The sequence below is a fragment of the Pezoporus wallicus genome, unplaced genomic scaffold (assembly GCF_028554395.1).
Source record: "Pezoporus wallicus isolate ANWC-B61680 ecotype Strahan unplaced genomic scaffold, APGP_CSIRO_Pwel_v1 contig_6996, whole genome shotgun sequence".
NCBI classification, from domain to species: domain Eukaryota; kingdom Metazoa; phylum Chordata; class Aves; order Psittaciformes; family Psittacidae; genus Pezoporus; species Pezoporus wallicus.
The window spans coordinates 3,179,061-3,199,344 of NW_026637899.1; the positions used below are offsets into that span (position 1 = coordinate 3,179,061).

The window sequence follows — 20,284 nt, forward strand, 5'->3', positions numbered from 1 at the left end:
TGCCCCACTTCTAAACTGTGCTTTGCCTTAGCAATGCCTTTTAGACAAGTCAGGTGAGGATTTGAGAGATGAGGAGCTTTTAAAACTCCAAAGGCACTGCAGTGAATGATACTGGAATAGGACCAGAATAGCAAAAAACATAAAAAATAAATTAAAAAAAAAAATAATAATAAAAAAAAAAAGATTCTGCCCTTGCACTGCAATTACAGAGGTCCTGAATCTGCCGTGTGAAGTACAAGTGCCTGACCTCGCCTGGCTCATCCCCGTTAAATACCCTGTCCTCAAACCACATTCCAAGTCCATCAGCTCTTTCACTCTTTCTCCTGCCTCTTAGTGAGGTCCTCTGCAAGAAGTGAGGCCTGTCTTATAAAGCTACACATCTGACAAGGCTTTGATCTGCTTTCAGACATGTTTTCTCACTAGAACCCAGGACACAAATAGAGGTGTTATAGTGCATAACTGCAGCTTTTGCTTTCTTCAAGCTACAGCAAGCGTTTTAGAGGAATCGGATCCTTAACAAACAACAGCAGTAGCATCACAGCCCAGGTTTCTGCCTGCTCTTCCTGGAATTACCTTTTGTCTCTGCTTCCAGGTAAAATGGGGGACAGTGCTGGTTAGAGGAGAGTTGGATGACGTTCAGGAAGGATTGTTTGTCAGCACCATGCAATGTTAGGATCAAATCAGGTGCTGTATAAAAAGACTATCTGAGGGCACTGCATTCATACTCCCAGAATCAACGTGCCAGCCTTGTGATGCAGAATCATAGGAAAATAGATCTGAGGAGGTCTGCCTAGCAATTTGTCAATACCTGGGACTGGATTAGTGAATTAGTATTGCTCAATATACTTTTACTAATCCAGGAAAGGAAGTGAGCAGTTAGGTGACAACTGCTTCATTGCTCACTGCCTTCTCAACTGTGTTTATGAATATATTAAATAACAATAAATTAGCAGTAGTTAGTTACACAATCATAGAGAAATAGGAATCAAAGTTACCTGGCGGGAGCCAAGAAGGGGTCAGCCCTATCCTCATGATTACAGATAGATGGTAATCTAGCCTGTTCTTTGAGATTCCCATGCCGGGAATTTCAAGCCTGCACAGATGACACATTCCAGCACCTACTGATCCTACCGTTTGTAAGACTTTGCTCCCTCCATCTCCATTGCTTCAATGCACTCTCCTAACTTTCCAGCCCTTTAAATTACACAACAGCTCCTTCCTTGTATTTTATGGGTTTAAAATTGGCACTGGGCCCCCCTCAGTCTTCTGTATGCAACAGCAGTGCTTTGCTGTCTCTTACTTCACCGTTGGACCCTAAATAAGCTCTCCTGCAAGTGCAGATCTTTTTAGAGGTATTTTATCTGTAGACAACTCTAAAGCACATAGAAACTTGCTTTCCTTAGCCACCTCTTCCAGACCCTTCTCAAATAGACCAGAAGACAACAGACCACAGTCCAAGAAATCACTGTTCTAGACAAAACAACCCTTGTCTCATCAGCCCTTCTCTGTGCGTCATGTCCCCTCACCCTCCAGTCACTTCTGTTGCATTCTTCTCAACTCTTTCCCACTAGTACATACCTTTCCTGAGGGCTAGCGCCCAGAGCTGGTCATATTACCACCATGTAGGCATGGTCTACACTAACGCATTGTTGGAAATACTTTATGTGTCCTACAAATAATGCTGATGTTTACACATCCCAGGGATATTTAACTTTTCCTTTCTTTTTTGCAACACCATGACGCTGTTGACTTACAGTCAGCTGATAATTACTACAGCCACCTCCAATGCCTTTTTCTATACAGCTGCAGTCTATCTGACTGTTTGTCCACCTCCCCCCTATTTGTACAGAGAATTATTCCTGCATCCATATCGAAACCTGCACCGAATTGAGTTCCTTCTCTCCGGTCAGAGCCAACAAATACAATGAGAAAAGGTATGACAGGGCTGGGCATGGTGATGGTACAGTGGTCTATGACACTGGTAGATGGAACTCCATAATGTCAATGCAAGGAAAAACCCATTTTCAGTGTTCCTAACATTGCTTAGTTGACCCTCTCTGCAGAGACCTGACCACCACAGGACACAACTGACTGATCATATGCAATGAGTAACACTTTATTTTTTAATTAAATCTCAGCTTCCGAGTGGGAAGTTCTCCCAACACCTCCTGATTGCTTGTTCATGGTCTGCAAGAGCCCAAAAAGCGCATGCCTCGTAACAACCTCTGTCTTGTAACAGCTCTGATTATCCAAAGGGAACAAGGAAGTTCAGGCACAGATTCCCAAAGCAAAAGTGAAAAGTGCAGCTTCCCTAATGCCCAAGCTGTTATCCAGCTCAACCTGCCTCACTGCAAAGATCTCATCTTGGTGCAACACCCATTTTCACTTCACATTTCACCTGTGAGGGCAGTGACCCTGAGAGTTTCCAGCAAGGTGGAGCTTCAATGCCTACCTGGGGCTCTACACCTTGGATGCTTGACAGGTGAGGCAGATAAAACAAGTGATGGAATCTCTCAAGAACAGTGATGGTCAAGACTATCAGTCATCCTGGCCTTTCGTACATGCTTCCATGAAAGCTGAAATTCAATGCAAAATAGCAGCAAGAAACATGTTGTGGTTTCTGCTGTGCCTAAACCACAACAAAACAGGAGGCTGGATGATGAAGTATCAGGAATTTTTCTAGCTTTATCAAAAGAACTGAGTCTGTAGACTTCTGACTGAATACTTTTACTCTGAAATGCCCCATGGATAAGAGTTGTGTGGGTTGTCTCATGTAGGGTCCTGTATGGATCACAGTCCCCAGTGAGACCAGGGCAGTTCATGCCCTGCAGTGGTGCTGAGAACATGCCAAGCAGATCCATGAAGGATCCGGTAATGCCCATCTCATGAAATTACCCTCTTCTATTTCTCTTCATGCTGAAGAATATTTTACGTGGCATCAAGCTTCTCAGCTGGTTCATGTCACAGACTAAGACAGAGCAAATGCCCATCAAATTGTCTGTATATCTTTCTTGCTTTGTATCAAGATCTCTTAATCACTAGAATCTCCCTTACTGGTTAGACCTCCACTGGGTGAGGAGTGATTATTTTTGTGAGGACTTTTTAGACCAAAAAGCCCTACAGCCTTCCCAGCGCAGTTTTTTGTGCAGGACGTTGTTCAGATGCCTGACAGCCCCATCAGGCTCCCAGCTCACACACAGCCAGATATCAGATTCTTCTGCCACTGTGAAATACTCTTAATTTAAGGGAATACAAGGGAATATAAAATCCCAAGTTATTTCACACTCACAGCTGCTGTAACATGAAAAACATTGCAAGGGTCCTGGTGCTCAGTGAGGACAGGTAGTCCCACCTCACCAGGATGGGCAAGCCATGCCATGCTACAGCCACACTTGCAGTACATCACTGGAAGTCTCAGCAAGAAGGACCCAACTTCTCCTTTAGCAGGAGAGAAGGAAGGCTGGAGAGGACTCATGGGAATACGGGAAGGCTCTAGGATGCGGAAGCACCCCATTTGACCACCCTTGGAGACAACTCATGAGCTGACCCCAGTGAGCCAGTGCTGCTGCCAAGCCAGAGCCTGTTTCATGAGAGGGCCCCATAGCTACTCTTCTTCCATTTGGCATCATCACTGGCTGTTTCCAGCCCATTAGCTGTTCTGTCATAGCTTGGGTGTGGATGCTTCCACTCCTGGCACATGGCTGAGGCCCCTTTGATGGATTAACCACCTCAGCGGGCAGCATGAATGGCAGGCATGATTTGTATGCTCAGGGTGCAGCTGCCAGGATGAACTGAGTTTTAATTTCATGCTGCAGGGGTCATATCCTCAGCTCACAGCCTGAATAACGTCCTCACCTCCCATTCCTGACCCACCTTCTAGCACGATCCAGCCCCCTTGGCAAGGAAATTGGTGAGGGCTAACACCAAGCACATCACTGTAGCATCAAAGGGGAAAGCCATGCCTGAGACTCCCACCACACCCAGTGGAAAACGGGGGGCAGATGACCCCACTTTAGATTTGGCCCCCAGGAGCACAAACTTAAACCCTGCCTTCTTTTTCTTAAGAGGAATGGTGACACCTTTTTGGAGATGGGCATGGATCAAAAGCCATCAAACCCACAGCTGCATGGATTTGCTTTCCTGGCCTTCCAACGCTACACCCTTCCAGGAAGCAATCAGCCCAGAAACAGGAAACCCATATGTGGATCTCCACTTAGCCTTCTCCCATGTAACAGGAGCCAGGTCTGGTCCTTGATTCGGTAAATGCCCTGCAAATAAATTACACAAGAAACCTCTGATTACATAAAGTGCATTGCACAACACATTATATAAAACCCAGGTCATGGCCCAATCAGCCAGCACTTGTCTCTCTTGCATCAGGAAAGTAATAATCCGAGGAGCAGCAAGGAAGAGGATGAAAGAGGAGGATGCTCTCCTTCTCTTCAGGAGGCATGTGGCACACACATGGCAATGATGCCCACCCAGTGCACCTCCATCCCTGTGCTGACCTGAGAGGAGATCCCAGTCAAACCCTTCCTTTCAGCTCCGAAGCCACCTGCAGGATACCCAGATTGGAGGGAGGGTTACGTGTCCTGCAGGAAACAGCCCTATAATCACTACCACCTCACCATTAACCTCGTCTGGTTCTAATCAGCTTGCCCAGAGGCAGGGGGTGTCCGTCCACCACTGTAACACACCTTGGAGGAGAGAAATGAGAAACCTCTCTTGAATTCCATGTTCAAAAACCCTGGTTTTCTTTTCTGATTTCAAATCAGCATGAAACAGCAATGGGTAATGTTTGAATGCCGACAGTAACAGATTAAGTTTCACACCACAAGGTGGAAACCAAAATTAAGCGGGAATGCTATGCCGAGTCCAATGCCAGAGATGCCCCCAGGTCATACAACAGAAGCCAAAGGTCCCATTTCTGTGCCCCAATATTCAGATTTTTTCAGTAAAAGGATTTGGGATTTGTAGATTTTAACACCCGAGGATCCCACAAAATTAGACCCAGCATTTCCAATCAATTCACCATAGGGACGGCAGGTGGGACCTGCTCCTTCCCTTGGAAAACCTTACTCCTGGAAATCCCTGAAGCTACCTGTGGTTTTTTTACAACCCTTTCAATCAGTCTCAACAGGTCTTGGAGAGGATTTTTGGCTTGCAAGCACTTCAGGGCAGGAAGTGTCTGTTAAACTTTCCACCATGCCCAGCAGGATCAGATCGAGTCGGCAGGGATCACAGTGAAATTAATTTGCTATTGCTGCTGTTTTTCGTGATAATAACGTACATTACAAAGGGAAAACACTAAGTCTATAGGGAATATACACAGTAAATAAACAGTGAGGTTTCAGCCCTGTTTTGAAGTGCCATGGAAGGGCTCGGAGGCAAAGAACGTTTGAGAAATGCGTGGTCCACTGTGCCAGGTCTGCAGAGGAAAAGTTCCTTGTAGCAGTGGGGATACTGAAAGGTGTAAGGAGAGGAAATGCCCTCTTTGAGGGCTGGTTTTGCTGCTGGGCTGGGCTTCTAACTGGAAGGTGATTGATATATTGAAAAGTGAAATGGGGACATAGCAACAGCAAGGGCAGTGCAGAGAAGTCCTCACGGGATATTTCTGAGCCTTGGAGGGAGATAGTTTCTAATAGGTCTTCCCAGGGGAATGACCATAAAAGAATCCAAAGGGAGCTGGGATTCTGTGCAGTGGCACATTTCCCTTGGGTCTCAGAAGCACCAGCTGCACTGGTTCAACATGGGAATAGAAAGGTGGGCCAGTAACACCCAGACAGAGGGGGTTATACCTCTCTGCACATCTCAACACAGCTGGCAGCAGACTTAGGGTAAAATAAAACCCAGGAACCTTGCCATGAGTAATAACATCAAAAGAGGTGGAAACAGAGCCAGAGCACCATCCCCTGCAACCAGCCCTGCCCAGGGAAAGAGTTCCCACCGTGTCTCCCGCAGAAACGAGTGAGTCAAGGAGAAGTTACAGCAGGCACGACAGGGCATGCGGCTGTGCACAGGCAGGGCAGGGAGGCAGCTTTCCTCCTCGGGTGATGGCAATGAGGAGGATAACCCAGGAGACCTTTTCTACAGCCAAGGTCTCCATAGGCTGGGTCAAAAAGGCGCTCAGGAGTGAAGGTACCACAGACAGATAGACATGCCAAAGCCTGGCTGTGGCACCAGCAATTCATACACTTGGAGCGTGCTTGAGCTCAGCGGCTGCTGTGATTGCAATAGGTTTGGGCTGGGGGACAGAGGCAACGTGGTTGCTGCTAGCTATTCCTTCCACCCATCCTCCTTTTTTCCACAAACTCATGTTACCTAGGGGTTATTGAGTACACAGTGGGTTTTCTGTGCCAAGGTTAGTTCACTGAGTCACTGGATGGAAAGCAAATCAGTGCCACTGGGGAGATAACGCACATAACGCAAGCGTGAGAGGGCTCTTGCACAAGGCACTGGGTTCCCAACAATGACTGTCAGAAAGCTGCAGGCTTTTACACCCCAAGTAAAACTCCATGGGCAGACATGGGATGCCAACCTGTGAGTTGCTCAGTCCAGCCTCATGTCCTGCTTGTCTGGTCGGGAAACTGGTTTTGCAGCATGACCAGGGGAACCGGGCCCCTGCGATGCTCACACCAAATCCTCCCTTTGTGCGAAACAGTGTTGAACAGGCACTTCCAATTCACACTTTCCCCAAAAAGACTGACGTGCACCCACACCATCTGTGTTCAGGAGATCCCTGCTTACTACCAATGCAAGCAGGCTTTGCACTACGACCCGTGCAAGATGAAATAATCACAGGGTCATGTTATTCTTTCCTAAGATGAGGCTTGAAGCTCACACTAACACAAAGCTCCTATCAACACTGAACAAAAGGCAGGATTTGACAGTATTTTCTCATAGCTGGTCCTGTCAAGCCTCAGTGACAGTCGGAATCCAGAATCCCATTTGAAACACAGGTTGATGCCTCGCAAGGTGCTTTGTCACTGTGGGTAGCAGCACACAACCAATTAGATGCAGAGAGGTGAGACCCTCTGGCTGCAGTGGAGCCCTCCATGTGCCATGGCAAAGGCAAAGCAGACCAGCACCAGCCTTCCTGTACCAGGGGTTTCCTGGGTCAGGAAATTGATGGTGATAAATACACTTTGAACCAAAAAACAATGCTCAGAGAACAGTTTCCTTACATATAAGGAAGAAATTCTTCCCTTTGAGGTTGCTGAGGCGCTGGCACAGGGTGCCCAGAGAAGCTGTGGCTGCCCCATCCCTGGCAGTGTTCAAGGCCAGGTTGGATGGGGCTTGGAGCAACCTGCTCTAGTGGAAGGTGTCCCTGCCCGTGGGAGGGGTTGGAACTGGATGAGCTTTAAAGTCCCCTCCAACCCAAACCATTCTGTGATTCTATGATTCTATAACACTTCAAAATCTCAGGGTCAAACCACTCCCCAAAGCCAAGCAACGTAAATTACTAATGGTGTGTTCCTGAAGAAGAAACAACTATGTTGTTACAACACAGGCACTGCACAAGGATTCCTGGCAAGGCACTGGCCCATCAGTCCGTCTTCCAAGGTTTTGTCAAGATATAATGCAGAGGAGTCAGCGCCAACCTCCTTCACCCAGTGTTCTTCACCTGATGATCAGGAGAATCCATACTCAAATCCCTTCTCCCCCTAAAGAAAACAGGCCTAAGACTGAAGAGATCAACTCCTGTGTTAACAGCCACCCTGACTGTCAGGTGGAAACTGGTGAGATTTCCACACCTCTCTTTTGGAAAGCTTTCCCACTTTGTATGAAATAATCCAGAAGAGAAAGTGCAAGTCACCTCCACCAGAAAGGGCATGGCAAAGGGCGTTGAGCAGGAAGAGATGATGAGAACCCTTCACATCAATGCCCTCTCAAGTCCACTTGAGCTTTCATGAGACCCTTGGGTTCAGGTCTCTGCAGATGGGGAGGGACCTGGACCTGATTCTCCTGCAACCACATGGTGGGATAGAGAGGTAAAAAAGGTGAAACTAAGGAAGTAGCTGGGGAAGGAAAGGAAACTCAAGTGTAGGAGAGAAGGGACCAGACTATAAACCCTCCCCTGGCTGGAATTAAAGGGGATGGAAATGGTGGGTATTTGGCTTAAACATATATTCTCAGACTGGAGCATCTGGGGAATTTTGGGGATTCCCCTGCTATCCACTGCATTGAGGCCAGGATAATTAATACCATGTTTCCTAGATGAGAATCACCACTGGAGTTAGAGGCATCCCTGTCCCACAGCAGTCCCCTTCCCCAGGCGGCATGAGAGGCTGTCCATGGCTTGAGACAGGCAGCAGTGACATTCACAGTGATAGTTACCACTTCACTTAAGTATACAGACATCGTTGTATGTTTCTTGTCACAGTAAAACATTTGCAGCATTCCTCTGTCATATATATTAGTTACCACAAGCATTAAGGCATTTTCAGGGCTTTGACAACATGTACAAGGTTAGGTACAGTGTAAAGACATGATAGAAACAACCCACACCATGTGAAGGGAGGAAGCCCAAGGGATTTGTACCAGGCAGGAGCTTGGCTGCTTGGTCCAACTCAGACCTCTGGTTTTAGTGCCACTCCTCCTGCTCAGAAACTGTGTCTTGTAGAGGATCTATTGCTGGTGCAGACTCTACAAAAATAGTTGCACGCCTGGGTTTAACCCAAGCAGAAACAGCACCCATATGTTCACCCATAGCCCATGTGAGGAGTGCTGCTGAGCCAACCTGGTGATGCCCTACATATGGCTTGAGGCCTTCTCTGCACCGTGGCTCTTGCTGCTTTCCTGCTATAGCATGGGAGATACATCAACACGGCATCAAAGGCTGTGGTGGGCAGCTCAAAAAGCAGATCTCTTCCATGTCATCTTCTTCAACCTTTTACCTTTCTCAATCTATTGCTCATCTGCTGCTAGAGCTTTGGTGCACCACTTGCTGCTCAGCCACCCCCTTATCTTCCTCTATACAGCTCCATCAGTCAAGGCTAATGAAGTGCTACAGGGCAAGGGAAGCTGACATCTTCTCAGAGGCATCAGGTACAGGCAGCTATGGGCAGAGTAGATAGGTTGCGGATGTAACATGGGAGCACTCACCTTCCCTTCCTTGGGTCAACAAGGTCCTCTTTGCACCTTCAGTTGTTGCTGTGCACTCTCCTATCTCTGTGTGCGGGGGTTGGCTCCTTCTCCCATTGAGATCAATGATAAAAGCAAGGAATAAATAAATAAATGAGAAAGATCAGCTCATCAAGCCAAGTGCAAACACTACCCAGTCATGCAGAGAACATCTTGAAACGTGCAAATGGGAACTGATAGAGATCCTCTTCCAAGAGCTGAGCCTACTCATAACTGGCAGATTCCCTCGGCCAAAACCACCTCCTTGCATATCTGCGTGTGAGCTCTGCTATCTACTGCTGCATCATGCACAGCCTAGATCTCGCATGGGCCGTGGGCAATTCTCAGATTAGAGAGAATGGAAGCATCAACAGCAGCAGGTCTGTTGCCCTCAGTAGTCCAGCATGTCAGGGGGCATTTCAGGATAAAAGTGGGGAGAGGAACGTGCATCTTTATCTTGTCACATTCTCTCATATGGAATGGAAGAGCCGAATCCCTGTGATGACCTCTGCCTAGCAGAGCAAGCCCAACTGCAGGACCAACCTGTGGATGTTCTGCTACAGCTCACCAAAACGGCACCTTGGGAGCATCTCTTCGTGTTTTCACACCACAAAAGGGCTCAGTGCCTCGCAATGACAACTACAACGAGGGAATAACTGCGTCACTTAAAGAGTCAGGGCTCTCAAGGCACTGCATCTCTCTGCACAGGTAGTCTCACCACTGAAAGAAGCTGAGCCATGGGAAGCCACCTGAAACCTCTCATAGGACGTGTTGGGATGGGGAGGATGCCCAGCAAAGGTGGTCTCACAGCTCACCTCCACTGCACAGGGCACAGCTGAAGGAAGGGGCAGCTTGGGATCAGTCAAGGGGAGGGTAATGGGGCAAGACAGCAGCAGGATGAAGCAACAATGTGGGCGGCACAAGGCATAAGCAGGAAAACCTGCTCTTGGGTCAGATTCCTTAGTCCAGGCCAGGACACACAGCTCTGTCCCATTCCTGGCGTTACTGCTGCTGACGCCTGCAGAGCAAACCCCAGCATTCAGAGATGTGCAAGGCAGGTGGACAGTAACCATCCAGGCTGACCGCTGGCATCACCCATCCAGCCCCACATCCAGCAATTCCCATCCTGAGCCTGTTCGTCCTGCTTGGTGGAGGGGGCTTTGCTTTGACAACCACACTAGGTCCTGGTTGAAAGGCTGGGCCACTCAGTGTAGTGCAGGGCAGGGACACCTCATACAAGCACTACTTGCTGGAGAATGGTGGTAGGAAGGAGTTAAGAGGTGGCACAGGCAGAGCAGGCAGCTAACAGTAGGGTACAGCACCCAGTGGCCAGCCCTGCTTGTCCAACCTCCTCTCAGCCCCACACAGCCTCCTCAGGATGCATGAGATGCTCAGGGCAGAAGAGTGAAGGAGCAGCAGGGTGGTGTGACTGTGCTCAGCTTGCTTGTGAGGGGCCTGGATGAGTCAAACCTGCCAAGGGTCGATAATATTTTGCCTTGAAAGTGTAAAGCAATCATTTATTGATCAACACACACACACAAAGGATAGTTAGGACCTTCTGAGCTCCTAAGCTACTACAGTAGCTTGGTGGAGGGGGCTTTGCTTTCACAACCACACCAGGTCCTGGTTGAAAGGCTGGGCCACTCAGGGCAGTACAGGGCACGGACAGCTCACGCAAGCACTGCTACCACAGTAGCTTAGGTGCTACTGTGCTCACCACCTTGAAAGGGTGCCCAAAGAGCCTTTGCTGGCCAGGGATTGTCTGTCGGTCTTCACACCTCTTAGGGATGGCCCCACCACTGTGCCCAGCAAACCCTCTGACTTCCTGCATTTTTCCCTTAGGATTTTATAACTTTCCTTGCTGCTGCTTGACCATCCCACCTCCATCTGCAGTCTTACCTTTCCCAGCATAGCCATTTCCAGAACATGGACAGGGTATGGCAGGGTCACAGATGGGGCTTTGGATTCAGGGATCTGAGAACTGGGAGCAGGGGATTGTCCATAGATGGGGTTACAGAGAAATGGGGCTGGGGTGGAGAGGAGGGGCAGCCTCTCCATGCGTTTTGCTTGAGCTGTTCCACCTCACAAGGTAAAAAAGAGTCCCTTGAACCAAAGAGCACATAAGAGCAAACACAGCTCCACTGTGAGTCATCTCTGCCTTAAGACAGGAAGGTGAAGTTGATGTTTCCCACCCTCTGGACACAGAGGACAGTATGTCATTGCCTCTTCATGGTAGGGGAGCATCTCTTGTAGGGTAATAGACATAGAACCTTCAGGGACTGCACAAGACAAAGTGCAGCCCAAGAGGAGCAGACACCATGGCAAAGCTGATATGTGGTTCCCAGCTGCATGTCCTGTGTGACATTCAGCAACATCCCTTCGATGTGAGGCATCCCTGCTTGTGGCAGGGGGTTGGAGCTAGATGATCTTAAGGTCCTTTCCAACCCAAATCATTCTGTGATTCTATGAAGTCCCTGCTTAATAGGGTCAGGGCAAACCTTCCTGCAGAGCCAGGACCCAACCTGCACATAGAAAGCACAGGCAGCATCCAACTGTCCACTGGAGACCACTCCTTGGACATGTCACCACTGCAGTTCCAGGTGGACTAAAGACGAACACAGGAACTTCACCCTACTGCCACATTCCCACTAAACTCAAACCTACCTCCAGAGCAGCCCATGTTCTTTGTGCTGCTGCAGAGAGGTCTCCACCAGCTCTTCCCATGCCAGCCTTTCCACTGGTGCTGCAGCAAACGTGACACAAGGTTCCAGGCTAGGGCCTCTCTGCTCCCACCCCACGACCAGACAGTGGTCACCCAGCCCCACTTGAAGGTCGGTGGGAAGGAAGATGCTGCCCTCCATCCTGCCCAGCTGCTTCCCCAGCCAAGTGGACACACTCAAGGAATGAGCTGATGGGCACAGCTCATGTAGTGGGTTCTCCTCTGAGGGCTTTGGAGATCTTCTTGGGTTCAGGCTTTTCTAGCATGCAGTGCAAGAGTAACCCAAAACACAAGGGTTCAACTGAAGATGGGTTTTCTACAGAAGGCAGCATGGGCAAAGCAGGGCAGTGCAAGTTCTTGGTGTACATCTCTGCCCATCATCCTCACTACCAGGTCAGGTATTTTTGTTGGCAATACACATGGCCTGGATTCACATCTTCTTTATGAGTTGGTGTGGGTGATCTCCAAACAGACCTCACCTCCCCTGGCACCAGCATGTTGCAGCACCCCTGCGCAGCATGCTGAGCTCCTCATCATTGCTGCTCAAGCCCAGCAGTTCAGGGACGAGCAAAACAGTTTTCTCCCCTAGGGAGCCCCAGATGGCTGCTCTAGCAATGAACTCACCTCTGCATCTCGCAGTGGAGACTGTTGAGTTTCATTTCTGGGAGGACAACACCTTCCCAAGGGCTGCAGCCCAAACCCATGTGCCCCAGGGGTACCTGTTCAGACTGCAAATCCCAGCCCAAGAGAGGCCTTGCCAAAATTCCTGAGGAAACACTAACACTAACAGCTAAGGGATTGCTGGAAGCGCTGGCATGAGCACTCACGTTGGATGTTCCTGAGCTGAAACCTACCAACGGTGTTGTGGTTTCACGTGAAACTCAAGACACGTGAGTCCGAGTTTCACTGCAGGGTTTCAGCGTCACTCTCAACAACAGGAGCTGGACACGGCTGCGGGATGTGGCTGAGGCAGCACCAGGACATCAGGATGGTGGCAAGGAGCAGGGGCAGCTTCTGGCCTCTGCAGGGCTGGAGCAGTTGGTTCAGGAGGCAGAGGGGATCTGGTCTGCCCTGTACCTGTGATAATGGGGTGCCCTGGCAGCCGGCAGTCCCAGGTTTCAGCTCACTCCCCATGTCAGGGAGGCAGCACAGCCCTCTGCCGCTCCCACTGGGAATGCAGCAGAGGCATGGGATCATCATCCCTGGAAGTGTTCACAAACCTTGCAGATGAGTGCCTCAGTGACATGGTTTAGTGGTGGTCTTGGCAGTGCTGGTTGGACTTGGCAGCATGGTTGGACTTGATGATCTTAAAGGTCTTTTCCAACTCCACTGGTTCCATGAGTCTATGTGAGGATGGGACCTGTCTCACAAGCCACAGAATGCAGCTGGGATCTGGGCTGGCAGCCCATGCACCTCTCCACCACCAGCATGATCTGCTGCGATGCTCACCAGACCCCAGGGCACCTCCATGTTGACCGCTTCCTCCATCCCTGCCAGGAGCACTGCCACAGGGAGCTGCAAGCAAAAGCATCACCCAGCCTCCCATCTCTCACCCTGCATCCCCAAAAACACCGTAGCTTGTGCATTCAGGGCTGCTGGCAGGCTCCATTTCCCACCACCAAATACAGTACAGCAGCCCGTTTCCAGGGGTGATCGCCTTGCAGGGGGAATCCCTCTGCTCAGACAGGGCTGTTCTGCCCCCACGGCAGGAGGTACAGCAGCTTTGCAGAGTCCCATGTCCATGGAGCTTCACGCCAGCGCCCCGAAGTGCAGAAGGGGCCTTGCAGAAGCGTGTTAGAGGCTGATAGTTTATCTTGGATGGCTCCTGAGCACTGGCAACCCCACACCCCTTGGAAGAAAACCCTCTTGGCAGCTTTGAACGTTGTTCTCCAGGCACAGCAGCAGGCACATGGAAATACCTTCATGCTCAGGAGCAAGCTCTCCGTGAGCTGCTGCATTGCTCTTTCCAGCCTGCAAAGACCTGAGAGAGTGTCAGCTCTTTAGAAGCGGGGACAAGAGTGGCTGGAGCCATGTCCCTGCTCCCAGCCCTGAAGGCAACTCTCCCTGTGACTGTGTCCCTGTCACTTCACAAGGTTCTCAGCAGACAGCTGAGGTGGGAAGACAAAGGCAGCCACGTCCGTACAACACCAGACCACGGCTGCAAGGCGTTTTCAGGATGTTTTTCACATACAGGTAGCAAAGAGCACAGCCACGGAGGGGGACTGCTGGGTTTGCCTCCCACCCTGGCCCTGAGGACATGGGGGAATGACTGCTGCACTGGGGAAATGATGTAGGCATGGCGGGGAACACCGGTTTGGAAAACACCAACATTTTCCACAGCGAAGTTGCAGGATCGATGCTACAGTCCCACCTTGGGATAGACAGCACGCTGATGGATGCTTTTGTTGAGGTATAGGTGAAGTCCACGTCCACAGCAGTTTAAAGAGCAGTGGAGAGGGGCCTGAAAGTCCATCTCACTGTGAGCCAGGATAAGTGAGAAAGGGACCATACAATCATAGAATGATTTCGGTTGAAAAGGACCTTAAGATCATGCAGTTCCAACCCCCTGCCATAGGAAGAGACACCTCACACTAGACCATGTCACCCAAGGCTCTGGCTAACCTGGCCTTGAACACTGCCAGGGATGGAGCATTTACCACTTCTTTGAGCAACCCGCTCCAGAGCCTCACCACTCTCACAGTAAGAATTTCTTCCTTATGTCTAACCTGAATTTCCCTTTTCAGTCTGAACCCATTACCCCTTGTCCTATCACTACAGTCCCTAATGAAGAATCCCTCCCCAGCATCCCTATAGGCCCCCTTCAGATACTGGAAGGCTGCCATGAGGTCTCCACGCAGCCCTCTCATCTCCAGGCTGAACTTTCTTACCCTGTCTTCATACAGGACCATCCTCCTGCCTCAGATGACAGGGACAGGTTTCCCCCATTTGGGGTTGGAAGTAGATGAGCTTTAAAGTCCCTTCACACCCAAACCATTCCCTGATTCTATGATATTTCACTGTGTCCATGCAAGGGAGCGACATTGACAAGCGCACAGGGGAAAGGAAAGGTCCCTGCAATGGGACTGCCCAGGGGTAGCACAGCTACAGGAGTGTTACCTTTCTGGAGCCCCAGGTAGTCACAGGAGGCAGCTCAGTGTTCGGTTGCCCATTATTCCACCTGGCTGAGCCTTTAGCAAAGCTAATCCCCACCAACAAGACCTAACAGAGAAATCTGGCTCAGCCCGGTGCTGTAGGACAGCCTCCCACAACAGGCAGGCCTGCCCTGTCAGAGCCTCATCCTACTGGATGGAGGAAAGACTCCACCACCAGCCCCCTCTGCTCTTCCTTTGGTTTGGGAGGGTCAGGGTTAGGACAGGGTCTGCAGCTTCCTGGTGTCACTAGGGAGCTGTCAGTGCACCAGCAACACAACACCCCTCATCCCCTTGCACTGTAACATCATCAGAGTCTCCAAGGACAGAGTGACCTGATGGTAGCACCTCCATCATGACCATGGTCTTGCTCTGCATTAACACAAAGAAAGTCAGCATTCAGCAAAACCAACATGCTTTGGCAGGGAAGAGCCAGCAAGTTACAAACTCACAGCCCAGCACAGCCACCGCTGTAGTTTTCCTCCCAAACACTGCAATCCTCAGCACTTTAACACACATGGAAACAATAGGCAACTAAGCCAAAAGGGAGAAACTCCACCTCATAAATCAACCCTGCTCCTGGCTTCTGTCATGTCACTTGTTAGCACGTCCCTCAGCCTTTCCAGGCACATCAAGGAGCAACACAAACATGAACAGTTTGCCTGGTACCTCCAGCAGCACAGGAGCCACCAACACAAGGTGTGAGGGTTTCTGCGCCAGCTCAAGGCTCAGCATCCCATTAGTGACTGCTATGGAATCCCCAAGGAGCAGATCTCTCTCCCACTCTTTGGTGAGCAGAGGCAGTGAGTTTGCTGAACCTGATCATGATGCTCAGCAGGGAAGAGAAGTAATGAGGAGATCCTTGATGCATCCCTGGTTCGTTCCTCTGCAAGAGCCCACCATGGCATCACCAGTCACGCAGACATGCTCATGGCCAATGCTTATTTTTCTCCTAGTGGCTGCTGAGTCTTTAGTACTTGGGTCTGCCACAAAGACTTCATGGCACTGGTGGCTCCATCTTTGCACCAACTCATATGGTTTGAACAACTTACAGCTTCATCCTGCTCCCTAGACTGCCAGCAACCAGCATCACTTCCCCCATAGCCAAACTGACCTTTCTTTCCCTTTCCAGACCACATTTCTCCCATTATTTCAAATCCCCCATCAGACCTTTCTATTTCTCCTTCCCTATGGCGCACCCTGCACTTGCAAAGTGCCACCTTCACCCCTTGAGCAGCATCTCTCCGCCCTCCCTTTGAGCCTATGCACATCAAATGCTGCTGCCTGCCAGAGTTACTTTGCTATTGTTGCTTCCTGAAAGCTGCTTTGGCTGGGAAAACATCACTTCAGGTCCAGAATGTGTTCCTGTGAACAGGAAACAAGCCATCCCATCCATAGCCAAGTAGTGTGGCCACTGTGGGGCCAGCAAACTAGGGGAGGATATTCTCTTTCTCTGGCAAAAAGCAGGCAGTCACTGCTTCCCCAGACAGCAATGGGAATTTAGCCTACAGGCTTTCAAAAATGACCAGTGACTGTGAGTGCCTGAGTGCAATGGAGACACGTGTTTGCCTCCAGGGTGTGAGCCTGAAGTCAGACAGCCAGAGAGTCCCCAAACCACATCTGAAAAGATCTTCGTTTGAGACCCCAAAGAGCAAGGGCTAAACAGCCTTGGGTGACAGGGTCTAGTGCGAGGCATCCCTGCCCATGGTGGGGGGCTGGAACTGGATGATCTTCAGGTCCTTTCCGACTCAAACCATTTTGTGATTCTATGATTCAGCAGGCAGGAAAACCCCATAGCACTCAACCTGTTCTGATCATCCCAACACCCCAGCTGTGCTTCATCCAGCTTCCTCTCAGAAATCTTGTGATTGCCACCCAAAGCTATCAAGGGCACTTGAAAACAAGGGTCTGGCGGCAGAAGAAAGGCTCCTTCCATCACCCCTTCCCCTGAACCCACACCAGCTACCTCCTAACAACTGCTTTTTCAGAAAGCATCTTTGCAAAGCATGAGCTGATTCTATTAGGAGAAGGCTGCCCAAAGGGTGGCTCAGGGGGACATAAAGCTTTAGAGAAGGTCTGCTAGAAAGCAGATACTCTGAGCACTGTCTTGGCTGACCCCATCCATCCACTAAGCACATCAATGTTGCTCCAGCTTTGCATTTGAAAACACATCCCCAGTTGTGCTTGCCTCCCATGCATGGAAGACTCGCCATAAAGAGCTTCAAAGGTAGCTCCGCAAAATCAACATGCTAGCAGTGGTAACATGTTGAAGCCCATTGCTATTGCCTCAGCTCCAGCACTTCCCTCCCTTTCCCCTCATCCCACCTCTTGTGACATGACGAGGCATGGGCTCTCCAGGGCAGCTCTGTTTGTACAGCTCTTGCTTATGGAGTGGACCACAGCTAAGCAAACACCTGCAAGCAAGCGAGTGCCCACTCACTGCTCTGGAAGTGGAAACCCAGCACTGGCTGTCAAACAAGCGTGCTCGGAATAACCCAGGCCCTACCCCCCCGTTTCACAACAGAGATTAGTCACAGCACAATAACTAAAGTAGTAAATCGCGCAACAGGGGATTAAGTTCCAATGGGGACCTCACTTGTCCTCTCCTGTGTACCCAAGATATGTCTTTTGTTGGATCCTGCCTCGTCAGACCCCCTAGAGGCACAGGGACCCTGTGCTCCTGAGGCAGAGGTGCTTTGCATTTTGCTTCAGGTAACAAGCGTTGCTTAAGAAGTCAGAGAGCACCAACACCCAATTCCTAAGAGCAACCGCAGGCTTTCCAGCTAAATCTCAAGGTGGTTTTGTCCACCCACATTGGCCACAGGGATCTGACTTCCGTGGATGATAAAACATGCAGTGTCTGACTGTACAAGCAAGGGCTCCAGAATGGCTCAAAGGTGCCTTTAAATATTTGGATACTGGGGAATTTGGGGCATTGAGAAGTTACTCTTCGCCTGAAAGAAGAGGCAGGAGCCCATGGATCAACCCTGGGTTAACAGTGGTCAGTTTTGCCAGTCTTGAGTGCATTTCTTTCAAGGACTTTGCTGAGATACCAGCATCAGACACCGAAATGGACCTCAACAGCAGCAAACACCTACAGCACAAGCCTAACCTGGGCTTACATCTGGCGGCTGAGCACAGTGGCATTAGATTGTGAAACACTAGCAGGTTGGTACTTGTAGGAAGGTTTGGTTACCAACAAGTTCATTTTAGAGGTCCCTTCCAACCTGGGCTGTTCTGTGATTTTATGATTTATCATTGGCTAACTTTGTTATTTCTGCAGAAGGCTACCCTGGACACATCCTGGCCCTTTGCTGCATGCTGCAAATGGCAGTGTTTTACCCAAGAAAAGAGGAGCAGAGAGGGATCCAATACAAGATACCTTGAAGTTAAACAGCTTTACATCATTTTAAAGGTAAAAAGGAAAAGGAGTAGCAATACAATACTTGATGGTGTAACTGAAGCAGATAAAAGTGCTGCAGGGCTACCCCTTCAGGGTATATCCATCCCATACCCCATGGGCTACCCCACCACTGGAGTTGGGCTGGGGAGGAGAGAGTAGGGGGAATTATGGCACTACTTGGGTGCAAAAGCAAAGACCACCTTTCTGTAAATATTCCCACGCAGGGAATGAGTGGCTCCATCCCATGACAGCCCTGGTGAAGGGGGAGCAGGACCTTCCAGTCCACCAGGTGTGGCCAGGGGCTGGAGCTCTGCTCCCCTTCGAGCTAACACAGGCTTCAGCATACACATCTGCCCTAGGGAAAAGCACAGATGCAGGGAGGAGAGCACCCTGGCCCCAAACTATTCACATCCACAACATACAGCAAGGGAAAAAGCAAGGGCAGGAGAGGGGAAGGGGGGAACAGGCAGAGCTCTGGCACAGGAACCAGTGCAGCAACTCAAGCCCTGTCCAATGGTGGTGATGGAAAATTTGCAGGCAGGAACCCGGTGTCAAACTGCATGTTCAGAATGAAGACAATCACAAAAAGCAGCAACAGTCTGACTACCAAGGAAAATTACAGCCACTGCTGGAGGTAGATGGGCGATTCCAACATTGTGAGGATGACAAAACAGAACAAAGAGGAGCTTAAAAAATAATCCCTACTTAACCGCTTCTGAAACATGTTTAAATCACTACCTGCATCTTGTTTGCTAATGGACCTGTCACCAGCTTGTCAAGCTGCAGGGGTCATGGTAACAACAGAAAATACTGCTTCGTTCTTAGGTTTGACATATGCTTTGCCCACTAAGTGCTTTTGATGTTTTCATTTTAGGTGTACTCAATCTATTGCAAGTAATGGATTTCACCCACAGCCTTCCTCAGCCATGGGCACAGGGAAGAGAGAAAAATGTTTCTTGCAATTTTAATATAGCAGATGCATCCCAAACCCAGAGAAGCTGAATACATGTATCTATTCTGTAGGACTCACTGTATCTGCAAACACTGGATCAGTGGGCATTCGGCAGACAGTACCAGTTCATTGCCCATCTCTGCCACCACCTGCTTTTAGATCCCTCAGAGAAAATTGAAAATGAAGTTGTGGATGCCCTGCACAAAGCCTCAGACCCACCTCCAACAGCTGGGCAGGCCAGCAGGACTTGAAGAAACAGATTTAACATATCGTCTGAAATGCTGCTTACAAAGCAACGTCTATAGTTAAACTGCATGAACATCCACTTGCGTTTCCAAGCTTGATCTGGTTTTGGTTTCTGCACTACCTACATGTCACAAAGTCTGTTTTCTTTACTCTACATGTGATTCCCTAGTGCTTTGCTGCTGGAATATGTGTGCTGCTGCTATCAAATGAGAGAATGGGGTTAATATATTTGCTCCCTCTTCTTTCTCTCCTTCTCTACCAGGAGTCCCCATGATAATTTCACACCAGAGAAATAATCCTGCACCCCTGCTCAGAGTAGAGGCACCTCTGGTACTAGGAACCACATCCAGTTGGATTTTGAGTATCTCCAAATGATGGAGAATCTACCACTCCCTTGGGTGCCTGGGCCTGTGTTCAACCACCCTCATTGTGAAAAAAATACTGTAAGTATAATTTCCTGCATTTCAACTCATCCCACCATTGAGCACCACCAAGGAGAGCCTGACCCAATCTTCTCCACTCCACCATCAGGTATTAAACACATTGCCAAGGTCCCCCTAGCCTTCTCTTCTCCAGGCTCAGCAAGCCCAGCTCTTGCAATCTCTCCTCGCAGGACAGAGGTTTGCATACCAAAGGTGTCTCACCAAGACTGAGCAGAGGGGAATAACCTGATCATTTTTGAATGGCTGTTT

General features: G+C 49.6%; 1 protein-coding gene across 1 annotated transcript in view; it reads right to left on the minus strand.

Moving 5' to 3' along the window:
* Window positions 1-20,284, minus strand: part of LOC130598605 (phospholipase A2 inhibitor gamma subunit B-like) — a 140,683-nt gene that overhangs the window by 77,900 nt on the left and 42,499 nt on the right. The window lies entirely within an intron of this gene.